We start from the raw sequence: 18,757 nt of genomic DNA, 5'->3' as shown, positions 1-18,757 counted from the left end.
ACGGAGTAGCACAGACCCCCAGATTCAGTACCTTGGGAAATTGAGGAAACAAGCCAGTGTGCTGAGTCGGGATCAAGTCGTCGCTAGATCAGTGCAGTGTTGGTTCCGATGCTGTGGAAGGAAGGAGCCAAGGTGTGGGGTCCTTGATGCAGAGATGAGGAGGAATCAATATGAAGCGACGGATCCTCGCACTTCTGGCTGGGTCAATATCCATTGGTCATGGTGTGGTGTGGGAACCTTAAGGGGTCGCGATCATGCCACAAGTTTGCAAGCACCATGGCGGACTCAGGTGTCACGGACGACGGTGAAAACGAAGTTCGGAATGTCGGTGCAATTGGTTTTTCTTTAGTTTTTCACCAGCCTCTCCTTTCAAGGGCACAGGGACTGTATTAGGCACCACTTGGCAAGGTAGGAGTCTCAGCGAGAGAGTCCAGAAGTTGGTAGGTGAATTCTATGCTGTCTCTGAGTCCTCTTAACAGGAGGCAAGCTCAATCCAAGCCCTTGGAGAAACTTCACAAGCAGGATACACAGCAAAGTCCAGTCTTTGCTCTCTCTAAGGGAGAAGCAGCAACTGCAGGCCATACCAGCAAAGCACACATAGCAAAGGGGCAGTACTCCTCCAGCTCTTCAGCTCTTCTAGCTTGGCAGAGACTCTTCTTGATCCAGAAGTGTTCTAAAAGTCTGGAGTTTTGGGTCCACTACTTACACACCTTTCTGCTTTTTAAGTAGGCAAATTTCAAAGGAACGTCTCTGTTGTTGACAAGATCTGGCCTTGCCCAACCCTGGCCCCAGACACACACCAGGGGGTTGGAGACTGCATTGTGTGAGGACAGGCACAGCCCATTCAAGTGTAAGTGTCAGCTACTCCCTCCCAACTCTAGCCCAGGAAACTCATCAGGATTTGCTGGCTACATCCCAGCTCCCTTTGTGTTACTGTCAAGAAGGAATTCACACCAGCCCAATTGTCTGTCTGACGCAGACCTGGAATACACAAGAAGGCAAAGGCACAGAATGGTTTAAGCAAGAAAATGTCCACTTTCTAAAAGCTGCATTTTTAAACTGACACCCTAAAAACCAACTATACCAAAAGCTGTATTTTTAAATTGTGAGTTCAGAGACACCACACTCCACATCTCTATCTGCTCCCAATGGAAAACTGTGCTTAAAAGATATTTAAAGGCAGTCTCTGTGTTAATCTATGAGAGATATAGGCCTTGCAACAGTGAAAACTGAATATGGCAGTATTTCACTGTCAGGACATGTAAAACACATTACTACATGTCCTGCCTTTAACATGTATGGCACCCTGCCACAGGGACTACCTTAGGGGTGCATTGTATATATACAAAAAGGAAAGGTATGGCCTGGCAAGTGGGCACACTTGCTAGGTCAAATTGGCAGTTTAAAACTGCACACACAGACACTGAGCCATGGTTACAGGGCTACTCATGTGAGTGGCACAATCAGTGCTGCAAGCCCACTAGTAGCATTTTATTTACAGGCCCTGGGCACCTCTAGTGTACTTTACTAGGGGCGTACTAGTAAATCAAATATGCCAATCATGGAATATCCAGTTACACATACCATTTACACATAGAGCACTTGCACATTAGCACTGGTCAGTAGTCGTAAAGTGCCCAGAGAACCAAAACCAGAAAAACTAGAGTCCAGCATACAGTCAAAAACACAGGAAGCAGAGGCAAAAAGACAGGGGAGACTACACTAAGAATATCAGGTCTTACAGTGTCATTACACTCCAAAACATATCGTCCCGTATATGGAGGTCAATCTGTGGTCACCATCTACACATCATTGTGCTCTGGGTTGGAATCATACACAAAGAAGAACACATTTACAGTCACCATACGCCCCCTTTGGGCAGGTCACTCACACTGCACCACACCACTACACAAAAACACACATCTGCTCATCTCAGGCGCAGGGACAGTGAAGTGTACACAACATTGTGTCACACAACAGCAACAACACAGGAACATCACATCTACCAATATGATTCACACACTCACATTTCACACATACCTTGGACTGCTGTCCCATTCAATACACATATGTATGGATGTAGCATGGAACACAAACACCACTCCCATCAAACAGCCCTGCAATGGACACACACATCACTCACATTGCAACACAATGGACGGAAAATGGGAAGCATAAGAGACAGAGAAACAAATGTACAAAGCTCATTTTGCAAAGAATACATGCACAATAGGGATGGAAGCATCAGGAGCACTCAAGGAAGGAGGCTGCATGTGGTCACTCATCACTTTGCACATGCTCCTTGAAAAAACATTTGCACAGGAACTGGCCCATCATGTATCCCTGGGACAACAAGACCCAAATTACATGCCAATCTGCAAAATGTGGAAGTGCAAGTCAGCAACGCAACTACAACTGCAACTGCATGGGACATACATCTACATGAAGAAGCTGCAAGGTACACCCTGCTAAATGGACATGTGCACAGTCAAATACAAACAAAGGTAGCACAATTGTTCATACTCCATGTCTGCACAAACAAAACTCTATCTGCCACACAAGAGACAAATCCATAATCCATATCAGGGAGACAAGCCTGACACCATACAGACTGACATTGGACAACACAAGATGAAATACCATACCAAACAGAACACAATGCAGTGGCACCACAATTGCATTAAAACCCACATATCCATACAGTCAACATATACCTTTGTCTTGGATGACAGCAGCACTGCCCATAAAGTCAGATACTGCAAACATCAGCAAATAGATCAGCAAGAAGGCTGAAACACACACAACTGTAGGCAGGCAACACAAGTTATTCAGGAGCAACATAAAGTTATAAAGAGAATTGCAGGACAATGTTTTACTCAAAAAACAACTGTGTTGGTTTATTTATAACCAAACTTGAAAAGTCCAGCGCCATTTGCCGGTCCAAATAGAATTGTCCATGCACATCACTGTGCTGTCACTTGACTCCCAACTGCCAGCCAGGGCACTTCCACAGGATGGGGCATCAAGTGGACAGGCAGGCACCTCAGGGGTCATCCTTGGGGGTTGGATTTGGGATGGGTGGGCATGCGAGGGGTAGACTGCTTCTTAGGAGGGTTGAGCTTCTTCCGACAGGAGGAATATGGATGCTTGCAGGTGGGCAGGTGTGATAGGGGAGAACTTGGAGGTAGATGGGATGGGTTGGGAGGTGGGTGCAGGACTCTTGGGGCTGGGATGGGGTGGAGGGAACAGGGGAAAGGGCAATGTCAAAAAAATAAAATTTCTTAGGAATGTGACGATGGTCAGCAGAAGAGGTGGTGATTTGGAGGTAAGGGAGTGGTCGTCCGCGGTGTTGGTGTGGATGTCTTGGGTGTGTGCATGTGTGAGGTATGCTTACATGTGAGTGGTGTCTATTGCATGTGTGACTGTGTGCATACGTATGTCTTGGGGGCTGGGAGGTGGAGGTGATGGGTGATGTGGGAATGGTGGATGTATGTGTATCTGTTGGGGTGGTGTCTGTAGGTATGCTCGTAGTGGTGGATATCTGTGTCTCTGTTGGGGTGATGTCTGCAGGTATGATGGCTGTGGTGGATGTCTGTGTGTCTGTTGGGGTGGTGTCTGTAGGTATGGCGGATGTGGTGGTGTTAGAAATGGGGTTTGTAGTTGCCTAGGATATGCACCTAAGCCAAGCAAAACCCACCCACTCTAGTCAGGGCAAGGGAGTTACACGTCCAAGATAACCCCTGCTCACCCCCTTGGTAGCTTGGCACGAGCAGTCAGGCCTAACCCGGAGGCAATGTGTAAAGCATTTGCACAACACACACAACACATGTGACGCACTATCCCCACCACAAAGGAAACACAACACCAAGTGATATGAAAATATGCTGTATTGTACACAGTGCAATTATTAGACCAATCACAACATGTCAGTAATATCCTGCTACCTTACCAGTTGTCAGAACGTTACACATTAGTTACTCTGCAGAACCAGCAGTAGTCACATATGCTCCTCTGCGTTCGTTCTGGGGGACCACTCTGCAGTATGGGATAGGAGGGTGGTGCCACGAACCCTGTTTGGTTTTATAATGGGCCCCTCCTGGGGCCCACAATCTCTGGCTCCCCCCGGGGCTCAACTGGCCCTCCAATGAGGGGGGAAAACAATGCCACCAGCCCACAAGGGGGCTACAAAGGGGGACTGGTGGCGTGGGGGCCTCCGGTGAGGTTTCTGTCCCATCCGCGGTCTCTGAAAATGCCTTCAGGGCGCCGGTGGGGCCGCGGGGAACCTCCGATGAGGCTTCCTTTCCACCACCAGTTCATAAGGCACCAAGGGCCCCGTGGAGCAGGGGAGCCTCCGATGAGGCTTCCTTCCCAAGCAAGGGTCCTGACACAAGGGAGAGCCGGTCCAGCCCAAAGCAGTGGGCAGGCACCAAAGTAGGTGCCTGCTAATGCCCTGGCGGTGCTCCTCAGAGCGTGCGTCACCCCGAGGACATGGTAGGAGCACACCCACTCCTTTCCTATGAACTATTAGTGCCCCGGGGGTCCCAGGGAGAGAGCGACTCTGGCGTGCTGGAACAAACAAAGTCAGGTTGCGGCGGTGAATCCCTCAGCAGTAACAAGCACTCCCAGATGCTGGGGTAATAAAGATAAAGCGCTTTCCACAGCGCTAGTTCTTTGAGAAATGAGAAGAGCACACTCCAGGCACTAGTTTAAACCACTGAAGCACTCCTTGATTTCAGCAGTTGCAAGGGTCAGGGGCCACGGCACCCTGCCCCTGGGGAACAAAGAATAATGGAGCACAGGGGGCAGAGCCCAGCAGCAGGCCAAAACAAAAATGGATGCAGGCAGGTGGCAGTTCCTTACAGGGACCAAGCAGGTCACAGGTCAGCACAGCAGCAGCAGTCCATGGCGGTTCCTGGTGAGCCCTTCCAGCATTCTGTGTCCAGTTCCAAAATGTCACCAAATTGTGGGGAAAATTCCCCTATACTTATACTCAGTTTTATTGTGTGTCCACAAAGGAGGGGAGAGAAGGTTCCAACCAGTTACAACTGGTTCTGGGAGTGTCCCCTCTCTCCTCTAGTACAGGCTCCAAACATCAGTTGGGGGTAAACGATCCTATTGTGTCAGGCTAGGGCACAGCCTTTACAAATGCAGGTGTGCCCTGACCTCTCCCTTCTCCCAGCCCAGGAAGACTATTCAGCATGCAGCTGTACCTCTGTGACACCTCCACCCTCCCTGTGTACAGGCTGTCTGAAAAGTATGCACAAAGCCCAACTGTCACTCTGCCCAGACATGGAGTGGAGTCAAGCTGCAAAACACCAGAGTCACAAGCACAGAGAAATGCTCACTTTCTAGAAGTGGCATTTCTGTAATAGTAATAACAATTCCACTTACACCAGTAAGCAGCATTTCTCATCACCATTACAACCATACTAAACATGCCTATGCTACCCCTCATAAATCAGACAATACCCCCTACAAAGCAAGGGGAGAACAATCAATACCTTGATAGGCTTCCCTGATTGGGTTGATAGAACATGGACCCTGGCCCACCACTGCTGTTTCAAACATCCCTACCCTACCTGTCATAAATCAGACAATACCCCTACAGAAGGCAGGGCATTTCTAATGCAATCCTATAAAAAGGCAGCACTCACAGCAGGGAGACACAAAGTTAGGCTGTTTGTCACTACCAGGGCAGGCCACGCTACCTGGCACATGTCCTGCCTTCTACATACATAGCACCCTGCCCATAGGGCTATCTAGGGCCTACCTTAGGGGTGACTTACATGTAGTAAAAAGGGAGTTCTGGGCCTGGCAAGTAAATTTAGATACCAGGTCCCTGTGGCAGAAAACTGAGCACATAGGCCCTGCGCTTGCAGGCCTGACACAGGTTTGAAAGGCTACTTCAGTATGTGGCGCAACCAGCGCTGCAGGCCCACTAGTAGCATTTAATTTACAGGCCCTGGGTATAGAGATACCACTGTACAAGGGACTTACAGGTAAATTAAAATGCCAATTAGGTATAAGCCAATCATACCAACTTTAGATGGGAGAGCACCAATACTTTAGCACTGATCAGCAGAGATAAAGTGCTCAGAGTCCTAGAGCCAACAGTGAGAGGTCAGAAAAAATAGGAGGAAGGAGGCAAAAAGTCAAGGGATGAACCTTCCTCAAGGGCCAGGTCCAACAGGTGCGTATGTCACTGACTGTTGTGGTGGCGCCTGTGGGTATGCTTGATGTTGTGTGTGTTGCTGTGGGGTGGTGCGAGTTCCGGGGGAAGTGGTGGCTGATGTTGTGTGTGTGGGTGTCTTTTGAGTGCCTGCATGCCATTGTGTTTTGTGGTATTTGTGTGCGCTGCTCTTGTGTGTTAAAGTGGGTGTGTGCAGATTGGTCTGTGTGCTTGCGATAGGTGAGGGAATGGGGGATTTTGATTGGGAAGATTTCTGTGGGCTAGACATTGCACTATTAATTTCTTCCAAGAATGCATTTGTGTGCTACAATTGGGTGGAAAACCCCTGGATGACATTCACAATGGCTGCCTGACCCACAGAGATACTCCTCAGGAGAACAATAGACTACTCACTGAGGGCAGCAGGGGTAACGGGATGGGGCAGATGTGCCTGCAGCAAAGGAGACGTTCACCCTCTTGGGTGAACAGGCAGGCCAGCTGTTTCGGGAGCAACAGGGAGGGTGGTGAAATAACTGCTGGTGGCAGAGAAAGATGGTTCAGGGATATGTCCAGATGGGTCCGTAGCACTCCCCTCACCCTGTGGGCCTCTGGGTCCCTCTCTGTTGGTGGTGTCTTGAACCAAGGGCACGTGACAATATGCTTCCCCATGCCACCGTGCACTGTCTCCTTCGCTTCCCTGGGCTGCTGTTGCACATACTAAGAGAAATAGGGCCAACACATATCCATGATCACACTTGAACAACAGTTGTGAGTAGCAAACATTACCATGATGTTAAATAGGCCCCAGCTAAAAACTTCACCTAAGTGGCCCATACATGTAACATACTGTATTCATGCATGCCATCTGAACTGTTAACAGTTTTCCACAGAAAAATCAGGATTTCACACAACTATAATTGCATGGCTGCAGTGTTCAATCACAGTAATCATTGAACAAGTAGGAGACCTCATCACCGTCAATGCTTTGCCTCATGGAGCACACATTACCTGTTGTCATTCAATAGTAGGCTAATTCCAACTACAATCCCACAGATCCCACACAAGGTCACACAGATATCTATTTGTGACATACACAATGACACAACAATAAGAACTGGTGTTCCAAGAACATGCCATGTTGCTGACAGCAGCACAATAGCCTGGAGAAGGCGATGTGGAAATACTCATGTCACACTAGAAACAGTTCCACAATGCACACTTCACCAAGTGATGGTTGTCCTAATGGAGTAATGGAATTAGTGCTAATGTTGCTCAGATATGCCACACATTTGGCATGAAAATGTACACTGTACACAAAATTTGCAAAATGTCAGGGAGGTATGCCTCTAAAATCCACTGAACAATGAATCAGCAAGTTCCAGGGAAATCACCAGTAATGTCTGGCACCCCTAACAATGACATACTCTTAATGCATCAGTAGACACCATTGGTCCCTTGGATGTTGGAGAGGCCCAGATATTTGCAAGTACTTGTAGAAGGCCCTCAACATGTTGCCCAATTGAAAGCTACATAATTGTCTCCATTCTGGTCATGCAAACCCAGATGTCTGTCAGTGAATGATTGAACCCGAACACATGCATTTACAACATAACTGCAAGTCACTCCATGATGCATGCCAACAGTCAGGTTACATACCCTCCCCATTTCACATGTGCAAAGCACTTTAATACGTGATTCTACATCAATGGCATGGAAATGCACACTGTGGGTAAAAAACTCTAGGCCTACCTGTCATGTCCCACATTGCTACTGTAGTTTTAAATGCCAAATGACATGCTATGCTTGGTGAGGGCATGTGTCAGCCAATAATCAATGTTGACACACTGCTGTCTGTGGCACAACATGAAACGTACTCCCATTCTAGCTGTCCTATTCCACACACAGGTTGGCATGCACATATATGTGAGGGAGTACAGAAATTGTCCCCTCAACACAGGTAGACAATGCGTGAAACAGCAGCTTACAAGTGTATTTCTAAAGAGAAAGGGACGCATGCTGACATGTAGGCACAAGAAATGTTGGCAACAGTGATGGCACATAAATCATATCAATGGACATTTCCCACTTACCAAGGAAAAGTATTGATCTATAGCTGCACCCAAAACAAAGTATGCACTGCCACATGTATACTGGCCATCTTCACACTACAGGCAGTAGTGAAGTACTAGCACCCATCATACACTGAGGACAAGTAGCCTCTGGGTGGCAGAGGCCAATATACTCCCTTCACCAGACACATGGCTGAGGACAATGATCCATCACTACTTTTATTAATGTCTGTATTATTGCCTGCAAACCTGAGGTGTGGTGTATGCCCCTCATCACCCCTCTTAGGGAGGCCATGTTGGAATTGCGTGCCTCTATCTGTTCCCCCATGTCTCTGTACATACCCCCTGCACCTGCTTGATTTCACTGAGTTCGTTCAAGACCTTGCCCATCAAACCTTGGGACTCCCGATAGACCCCCCAGATGTGGCTGATGGTGTCCTGGCCAGGAGCAGCCCCATTAGCCTCACCCACTGGCCCACAGCATCCCTCCCATGCATCCCACCCCCACAGGTCTGTGCCCTTGCCACAGGGGGCCCTCTCCCACTGGGCCCTGGAACCTCATTGTCAGAGGTGTTGCACTGCAACTCAGCATCCAGGACTTGGGGCACAAGATGGTAAACACTGTGCTTGGTACATATGTTGGGGGCAAATGGTTGCCTGTGATGTTGAAGCAACCAGGGTTGGAGGTGTTGATGTGGCCACAGTGAGATTCACAATGGGTGTCTGACCAGATTGCCCAGATGGTCAAGAACCAACCCACACATCCAGATGTCCAGGAGCATCTTCTTCGCTGAGGGCTTCATTCATGGCGGAGGTGGCAGTCTCTTCTGTGGCCCTTGTGTGCCCAGTGGCAGCTTGACGTGAAAGATACAATGTTACTGGTTGTATTGTCACATCTACCTCCTTTAACTTTAACCTTTAATGTTACAATATTCAGAGACATTGTATAAAGTTAAATTGAAGTTAATCCCACTGTGGCAAGTAGCAATGGTATTGCTTGTACTGACATGATATTTGTGTAGCATGCTAAATCATTTTGACTAAAGCAGCTGCCCAAATGTGTAGATCATTATTCCTTGGGAGGGTGGCCTGAGAATGCCAACTTGCTACCAGTGCAAGCAAAACAGTGGCTAGACAAAATATGTCTTTGGCCATTTTGAGCACTAGTTGATCGTGAGGCAGGCAGACCAGGAGCCTATTGTATGTGTGACTGGAGTCATCATGTGGTCACTGCACTATGAATGTGCCTGCTGCTAATACCATTCTGGTTATGCATCTTGAGGTCTTTGGAAGCATTGTTTTGCACCTTACTGTCCTCAATAGTTTCATCTTGGGTTAGCAGGTCAAGATGGATGAAGGTAGCCCGACACATCACAGAGTGGAGCATGATCTGTGTTTTGGTAACTCCCAGGTGAATAAACTTCAATTGAGAGTTAGCAAGCAAGGGTATTTGGACAAGTGAACACTTGGCTTGTGTTTGGAGTTATGGAAATAGTGCCTCCTGGGAGTTGCAGTCATGTCACTCTTCATACTTCACACACTTGCCAAATGTTATCCTCCCAGGTGAGTAAACATCATTTAACATATGGATCTGTGCAAGTGAACACTGTTTTTATTGTTAGAGTTAGAGAAACAGGGCCAGTCACTTCCTCTACTTCCCACTACTGTGCGAATGGTATCCTCCCAGGTAAGCAACTGACATAGGTATTTGGGCATGTGAACACTGGGCTTGTGTTTGGAGTAGGAGAAACAGAGCCTCCTGGCCTTAGCAGTCAAGGCACTCCTTCCGCTTCATTCACTTGATAACGTCATACCCGATGTGAGTACACTTGATTTGTGAGTTATCAAACAAGGGTATTTTGGAGAAAAGAACACTGGACAGGTGGTTAGAGAGATACTGACAGGGCCTCCTGGGAGGTGCAGTCATGTCAGTCCCTGTACTACACACACTATACAAACATTAGCCCCCCAGGTGAGTACACTTCATGTGTGAGTTACTAAATCGCTGTCTTTGGAAAAGAGGACACTGGGCTGGTGTGTGAAGTAACAGCAATGGAGCCTCCTGGCATTTGCAGTCATGTCACTCCCTCTACTACCAACCCTAGACAAATGGTATCCTCCCAGCTAAGTAAACCTACATTGAGAGCTGCCAAACAGGGGTCTTTCGACAAATGAACACTGTTCTGGTGTTTGAAGTCAGTGAAACTATGTCTCCTGCAAGTTGCAGTCAGGTTATTCCGTTTACTTCACACACTTGACCAATGTTATTCCCCAGGTGAGAAAACCTCATATGGAAGTACACACACAGGGGTCTTTGAACTAGGGAACACTGGGCTGGTGCTTGGGGTATCTAAACAGTGCCTGCTGGGAGTTGCAGTCATGTCATTCTCTCTACTACATACAATATACCAATGTTATCCCCCCAGATGAGTACGCTGCAAATGATATTTGTGAAACAGATGTATTGGGGCATGTGACCACTATGCTTGTGGGTAGAGTTAGAGGAACAGTGCCTCCTGTGAGTTGCAGTCAGGTCACTCTCTTTATTATACATACTTAACCAATGTTATCCCCCAAGGTGAGTAAACCTCATTTGGGAGTTGACACACAGGAGTCTTTGGACAAGGGAATGCTGGGCTGGTGTTTTAAGTTATATAAACAGTGCCTGCTGGGAGTTGCAGTCATGACACTTACTCTACTACACACACTTGACCAATGTTCTCCCCCCTAGGTGAGAACACTGCAATTGAGAGTTCACTAACCAATGTATTATGGCCTGTGACCACTGTGCTGGTGTTTGTGATTACAGGAATAGTGCCTGCTGGGATTTGTAGTCATGTCAGTCCCTGTATTGCACACACTTGACTAATGTTATCTCCCCAGGTGTGTACCCATAAATTGAAATTTAACAAGCAGGAGTATTTGGATACATTTGGATAACTGAACACTGGTCTGGTGTTTGGAGTTCTAGGAACAGTGCCTGCTGGGAGTTGCAGTCATGTCAGTCGCTGTAATACACACACTATAAATGTAATCTCCCCAGGTGAGTACACTTCAATTGTGAGTTGTCCAATGGAGGTCTTTGGTCAGGTGAACACTGAGCTGGTGAGTGGATTAACAGTAGATGAGGCAAAAGGGGAGCTGTGAGCATGCATGACATAGCATTTTTGTGACATTTTTAGTGTTGTGACTTACCAGACTCCGCTCCCCCGGTTATTCCTGTAAAGCCCTCGGGATGCAGGATGGCCAAGACCTTCTCCTCCTAAGGAAAAAGATGTAATTGGGCAGTGGGAGGGCCACAAACAGTCTTCTTGGCCTGAAGCTGGTGCCTGGAGACCAGGGAACGGACCTTGCACCTGAGGTGGTTATACCTCCTACTCTCTTGTGCGCAATGTGATGCCTACAGCATTCACTCAGTCAATGATCCTGTCCCACATTTCCATTTCCCTACTGAGAGGTGTATGCTGGACTTGTGCTCCAAACAATTGTGACTTTACTCTTATGATTTCACCCACCATGACTCTTAACTCATCTTCTGAAAGACTGGGATTCTTGGAACGTGTCATGGTGGAACAAAAAAAAAAGGGTGACAGTGACTTACTAAACAGGGGAAGTGCAGCAGGGTGTGGACAAGAGTGTGTGCAGGGTGTTCAATGGTACGGTGAGAAAAAAAGGCACCAAATCTATGTACTCTACAAAAGAAGGTGCTCAGGCTTTATTGTCTTTCTGTGTAAATGTAAAGGATTGTGGTCTGTGAAGGGTTATGTGTTATAGTGTCCTTTGCAGGTATGTCCAATATGGCAATGCGTGTCAGCTGTGTTGTTTTTTTGCTGACCACGGTCTGCTGTGGTTTAAACTGACAAAGGCTGACCTTCATAGGTTTCTGCAATGATGACTGTGTGCTTCTATGATCAGTGGTTGATAACTGTGCGGGGGCTTTAGAGGTTAGACTGCCTATTTCCAGGCTGCTGTTCTGCTGGCGGTCTGCCCTTTTTGGATGGCGGTCAGCAGTCTTTTCAGGACCACCAACACGGTGGTCTGTCGGTCCGACCCCCAAACTTGTAATGAGGGCCACAGTCTTTGGTCAATTTATACAGAGGCCTAAAGTTCCACTGACCTCCTGTTGCCGGTGCCCTGTGCCATCATTTTCCGACTGTGCAACCCTGAGGTACATCATGCATTGCTAAACACAATGATGCCTAATACATAAGACAATCTACATAATAAACAAATATCTTCATTTAATGAAATAAATAAATATAGTGACAAAAATGTGATTGGCGCTTTTTTTAGTGTGCTACACGCTAGTGAGTAAAGTGATCAACATGTGTATCCTTTAAACAAGAAAACAAGAACACAGTCCATTTAATTCAAATACAACAATAAAAAGAGAGTCTTTGTTATGTCACCAGCATTTCAATCCCTTAACGCAATATGCACCATCATCAGGACTCTAAGAGTAGTGAGCCCATTGGCGGGTGCTAAAAATGGGAAAACAACACTGACAATAATGAAAATAAGGGAAGTACATTATATACAATATTTATACTTTTTACATTGGTCCGAAAAAAGAATTGTGGAAACACAATTAGAAGAAAGACAGAAAGATCACCACACAGATAATCAAACCACACTGAAAAGGATGGCCAGGGTCACTTCCAGGGCATTAGAAGGTGACTGGGATGATACATGTAGGAGAGAAGGATGCTTGAGTCAATTTCCAATATAAAAGAAGTTGCGTTGGAAGGTAATTGCACCAGGGTCCGATTACCTGCACTAAAGGAGAGTTCCACAGGTAATAATTGGGTAAGGCAGGAAGATAACCTGCATAGACAGAAAGGAGGGGAGGTAGTTTACTCAGTGCTCAGTGTTTAAGTAAGGATAGACTGCCTGTCTTGCTAATACATGGCACAGAAAACCCAGCAATTGGGAGTTGTAAGGGAGCTGTAGAATCAATGTTCCAAAAGAGCCAGACAACACAGCGAGTGCAATGGAGCCAGTTGGTAATTTGTCTGCAGGCCAGTGTGGTTACACATAGTTCAGGTCTTGATGTAGCAGTACTAGCTGGGGTGGGAGCCTCAAACCCAGTGGCAATTGGCTGCCGTGATGACTGGCCATCTTTGGATGGGATGTATACAAACTGGCTGCCATGTTGAAGGAAGTCTGGTCAAGGTGGGAAGGACAAGCTGTGGTCCCATTACAAATTCAATTGTGGGGCATCAGATTGATATTAGTACTGAAAATGTGCATAGCAACTGCACAGCATGAAAGTATAAAGAAATTGTGGATGTTTTGAGCAGGAAGAATAAAATGAACTTCTCTAACATGTTTAAAAGTTTCCTAGCATCTTAGCAACTCTCTAGCTTTTTCTAAACACTACATTATATTTCTATTCATAGCATTTATTTAACAAACTTGCTTCTCAAATTTCTCAAGACTGATCGCATTTTATGCCTGTTGAGAGCTAATAAAGATGCCCTTTAGCAGAGTTCTTCCAGGGGAGGAAATATGCTATAGATGAAAGGGGCACCCTCTGCTAGGTTTCTAGATCAAGCTCACTACCCAAGAGTGACTGATCTAGCAACTTGGCATGAACTTAGGTGACAATTTTAGGATGAAGACCTCTTCTAATCAAGAGACAATTCCTGAACTCTATGTAGGGTTTGATCTCTGATTTTATCACGCAGTTGCAAAATAAACTGAAAATCAGAGACAGGTGATAGTTAACAGACTAAACTATTAGGACACAAATGGCCTCAATATGAGTTTGGTGGTCTCATTACTGCCATGTTGGCGATGGTGGTCATACATCAAACAGTCTGGCAGAGAAGACCACCAAATTATTCCTGTGGCGGTATGCAGAACAGAATATAGCCAAAGGTTCGCCGGCGCTGTCACAGCAGTCTGGCTGCCATGGATGACGGTAGCCACCTGCAGGTGGAGACCTGTATCTGCCGGACAGATTACAAGGTTGCACACCCCTAAGTTTTTCGCTGCCGTCTCACCGCCACGGAAACACAGGTGGAAACAAACTGTATAAATGGAGACACTCACCTTCTGTAAAGCCATACTCATCTGAAGTAGCCATGGGACCAGAACTACACATAATCCCGCTGTTCCTACTTACCCAGAGACTCCAGAATAAACACCAAAGATGACAACAGCAACAGTAAGTACACACACTTACCGGTCACTGTTATATATTGCCAAAGTTCATATGCTCACACAACATACCATAGGGAATAGGGGTGAGGCCGTCACATTTACGTAACTTGACACTGACACGCACACTCACAGACTGCACATACATACCTCCACATGCACAGTACACACACTATGGCCATCACACACACACATCAAAAACCCACACTGACTCCCGGAAACACAGCACCGGCCCAGCCACACATAATAACACACAACACCATAACAGGTCACAATAACACCACAACTGCACCATCATCAATGCATTGGCATGCACCCACAATAGACACTACCCAGTGACAAATCACACATACAACACAACATACCACCAACGGGGAATGAACACACACAATCACACAACTATGCAATGTAGCAATCGACATACACAGCAAACACACAGCACAACATATCTCACAAACCATGCACCAACACGTACACTCACACGGTCATAGCACACAAAGCCACACAACACTGCAACAAACACATGTCAATACAAACACCACTCAATACCATGACAACAACATATCCCCAACATACGCATGCCCATCACACAACACACATCCAACACTGGGGGACAAAAGCATTGCACACAACCTCACACGTAGCCCAGACAAAACAGGTGACACATGCACCATTTACACACACTCACAAGCAAACAATGTCAGCCATTCCCAAATCTGCCCAAAGAAAAGAAATGCAGGACAAATCTGTAATGTCGAAACCAACAACGGCTTGGTCTAAAGCTGCATTAATAATTATAGATAATAATGAAATAAGCAACATGCACACAATGCACATCTTTGTGCCTCAAATTTGACTCCTGACCGCCATGTAACTTCCACAGGTAGGGGTATCAAGGAGGCAGGTAGACACCTCAGGGATTATCAGGAGAGGAAGGGGGTTGGGCCTATGTTTTGGAGGGGGTCCTTTGGGATTGGGTTTATGAGGGGCGTTTAGGTCTAGGCTTAGGGGAGGGTTGGGTTCTCTTGGGACGGGTAGACTTCTTGGTGGGGGAGGGTACTTGAAGGGGGTAGGGGAATCCTTGGAAGTAGAAGGGTAGGGCCTGGAGAGGGAAAAGGAGCATTTAAGGTGGGAAGAAGAGTAGGTAAAAAGTCAAAACATGAAAGGAACACTTTTTTTGACACACTGTGATGGTCATCAGAAAGGGGTTTGTATGTGAAGGGTCAGGGAGTGGTTGTCTGACGTGTATGTGTGGGTGTTGTGGGTATGTGTCTGTGGGAGATATACTTGTGGGTGGACAGTGTCTGTCCGGTGGGTGAGTGAGGACATTTATGTCTACAGGATTGAGGGGGGTGGAGGTGCCGGGGGATGCTGTGGTGGGTGGGTGACTACTGGTATAGTGGATGTGTTGCATGTAGGAGTTTCAGTGGTCTAGTGTCTGCAGGTCTGGTAACTGAGGTGCATGTCTGAGGGTCTGCTATTGTGCTGACTGTGGGTAGGAAAGGTGTATTGGCTGGATCTGTGAATGTTGGTGTAGTGTCTGCAGGTGTTTTTGGTGTAGTGTCAGTGATGCTGGGGATGGCGGGGGTGTCAGGGCAGGTTGTGACTGTTGATGTGACTGCATCTGTATGTTGCTTGAGTGCATTCCGGTGGTGTGTCTTGTGGTCTCTATGTTTGTCTGAGCTACCCTTGAATGTTGAGGTAGATGCATGCCTGTCTGACTGTGCGCTTTGACTGGGTCAGGGAGGGGAGGGTTGGGTTTGGGAAGAGGAAGTTGGAGTAGGGACTGTAGACAAAGAGTGACTGGATGCCATCATTGTGGAGGCCAGAGCCTGAAAGGACCTTTGTATGCCAGCAGTGCACTGTGAATGCCATCCAGGAATGCATTACTCTGTTGGACTTGCATTGCCAGTCCCTGGATGGCAACCATAATGGTTGACTGGCCCACAGAGATAGACCTTAGGAGGTCAATATCCTCCTCACTGAGGGCAGCAGGGCTGACAGGAGCAGGGGCAGAGGTGCCTGCAGCAAAGGAGATGCCCACACTCTTGGATGAGCGGGCACAGCCAACTGGGAGGGGAGCTACAGGGAGGGTGGTGGTAGTAAGGGGTGGCAGACTTAGATGGTGCTGGGGTGGTTCAGAATACCACTGCCAGGGAGACTGGAGCAGGATTATGAAGATGAAGAACAGAATCCTGTCTCCCTCGTGATACTATCCTCACCCTCTAGGTCACTGGATCCCTCAGTATTGGTGGTATCATGACTTGGCCAGCAGCTTCCCCACTTGGCTGTGCCCCATCTCCTTCACCTGCCAATGCTGAGAAACAGAGAGAGAGGTAGGGTCATCAGATTCTTTACATACACATATATTATACCAAACACAACAGTAACATCACATCTATGTGTAAAACACCCCCAGGTGGAAGCCATTTTGAGCCAACATCATGGCATAACAACATGGTTTCCACAACCCTATCTGACAAGAATGTCACACACAACATAAGCCAACTATCTGACTACTACATCGCCATCCTGTCAGCAAAGATACTTTCCACAACCCTCTATGACAAGAATGTCGCACATACAACATAAGCCAACTATCTACATCACCATCCTGTCTGCACAGCTATAACACAAACTATACTTGCACAAGATGATTTGTCAACAAAAAAAGTGTGTCCCTATACAGATTATCACTGTGAAAGAACAGTCCATGAATGGGAATTAGTGTTGACTTTGATATCACAGTCATACATACTCCAGATCTACACTTGCTCAGACCATTACCAGATGTCATGTCCTATGTAAGTTACCTCATCACATTCCAATTACAACACAGCATGTCGCTTAGCAGTCACATTCATAACTTGTAACTGTGTCTATAACAATCACAAAGGCAAATACCACAGATGCACCTACTCTATTTGGCATATCCAAAGTTGGAGTATAATAGATTTGTAATCCATTTTAACAACACATGTATCAATAGTGTTTTTGTGAAGGTCAATACATACTATGTGGACTTACGCATCTTAGTCATTCTCACACAGTAAACAAAGTCATGTACAGCAATAGGGGCCTATTCAGCACACAGGATTTACCAACAGAGAACCCCAGCGACTATACCAACACCTTCAATACAATGGACACCTGTTGTGTCCATAAATGCCACATACAGTTCTGCTAATCCTATTGATTATCAACCTCATATCAACAACATCTAAATCCCAACATCAATATCAGCACTTCAGTTATGAGTAACCATACATTTTTGGAGTAAAGTTACACTGACATAAACAACATTTTAAGTGACCATGATTGATACAAACACCTAGAGTCCAGCAAATGGACTGGTAACATATGCCATTCCACCAACAGGTGAATGTCAACTACAAAACTAGCAACACAATGAAGTCAGTGCAAATTGAGCTTAGCCATACTACCATCTATTTAAATAGATCCAGAATAGCTAAAGTAAGTATATTAAGTAGAAATATTGGAAATGGCAGGAATTACTAATGTACACATGATGGTGGCAAAAACAGTCCATATTGTACCATCTAGGAGATGTCCAGTCCTATGTAGCATGTCCACAATTCATTGGCTAGGGCAATAGCAGACTTGCCACTTACCTTCACAATATCATGTACATGGTACAAATAGTCTGAACTCACATTTCAATGGTATGTCTTGCACTAGGAATGTAGGAATACCACCATGCTTTTCATCATGTAGGATGTCCACCCTGACTATACATCACATTTTACTATGTACAGTCCACATTTAACATGGAGACACCTCCTCACACCTTTGAGTAAGTGTAGCAAATATGTCATGTGAAATTTCAGATTAAGATCGCACCCTCACATGAACTTTACATCTAGTTCACAACCCATGAATAATTGGTCTATTTTTCACCTGTCACACCCTATGTTGCACATAGAGCTAGATCCATTGGAAAAGGAATGGACAAAAGACCTGAAAACTTACCTACAAGATATCTGGAGTATGGATCAGTAGGCGAGAAGGATGACAAAGCAGATTACATATAGAGCAGTATAGTGGTACACACATGACACAGTCACATGTGCATCACCACATGTTTCAATATAATATGGTTCACATTGGTGAGTTTTGTCCCTATAGACATTAGAATCCCCACACCTGTATATCAATCATATAGCCTGTACGTAGGGGACCCTTTGCCTTTAGCACTTACCACATCGTCACAGCTTAAATACTTACACATTATATACTGAACTTGCAGAGGGATCTACATGTGTGTAGTCAGTAGGTACCCCCTTGTGGTTGCTGTGCTGCCCTCAAAAGCCCATCCATCTCAGGTTAGGCCACTGTC

The sequence above is a fragment of the Pleurodeles waltl genome, chromosome 3_1 (assembly GCF_031143425.1).
Source record: "Pleurodeles waltl isolate 20211129_DDA chromosome 3_1, aPleWal1.hap1.20221129, whole genome shotgun sequence".
Lineage (NCBI taxonomy): Eukaryota > Metazoa > Chordata > Amphibia > Caudata > Salamandridae > Pleurodeles > Pleurodeles waltl.
This window is presented reverse-complemented; position numbering follows the sequence as displayed.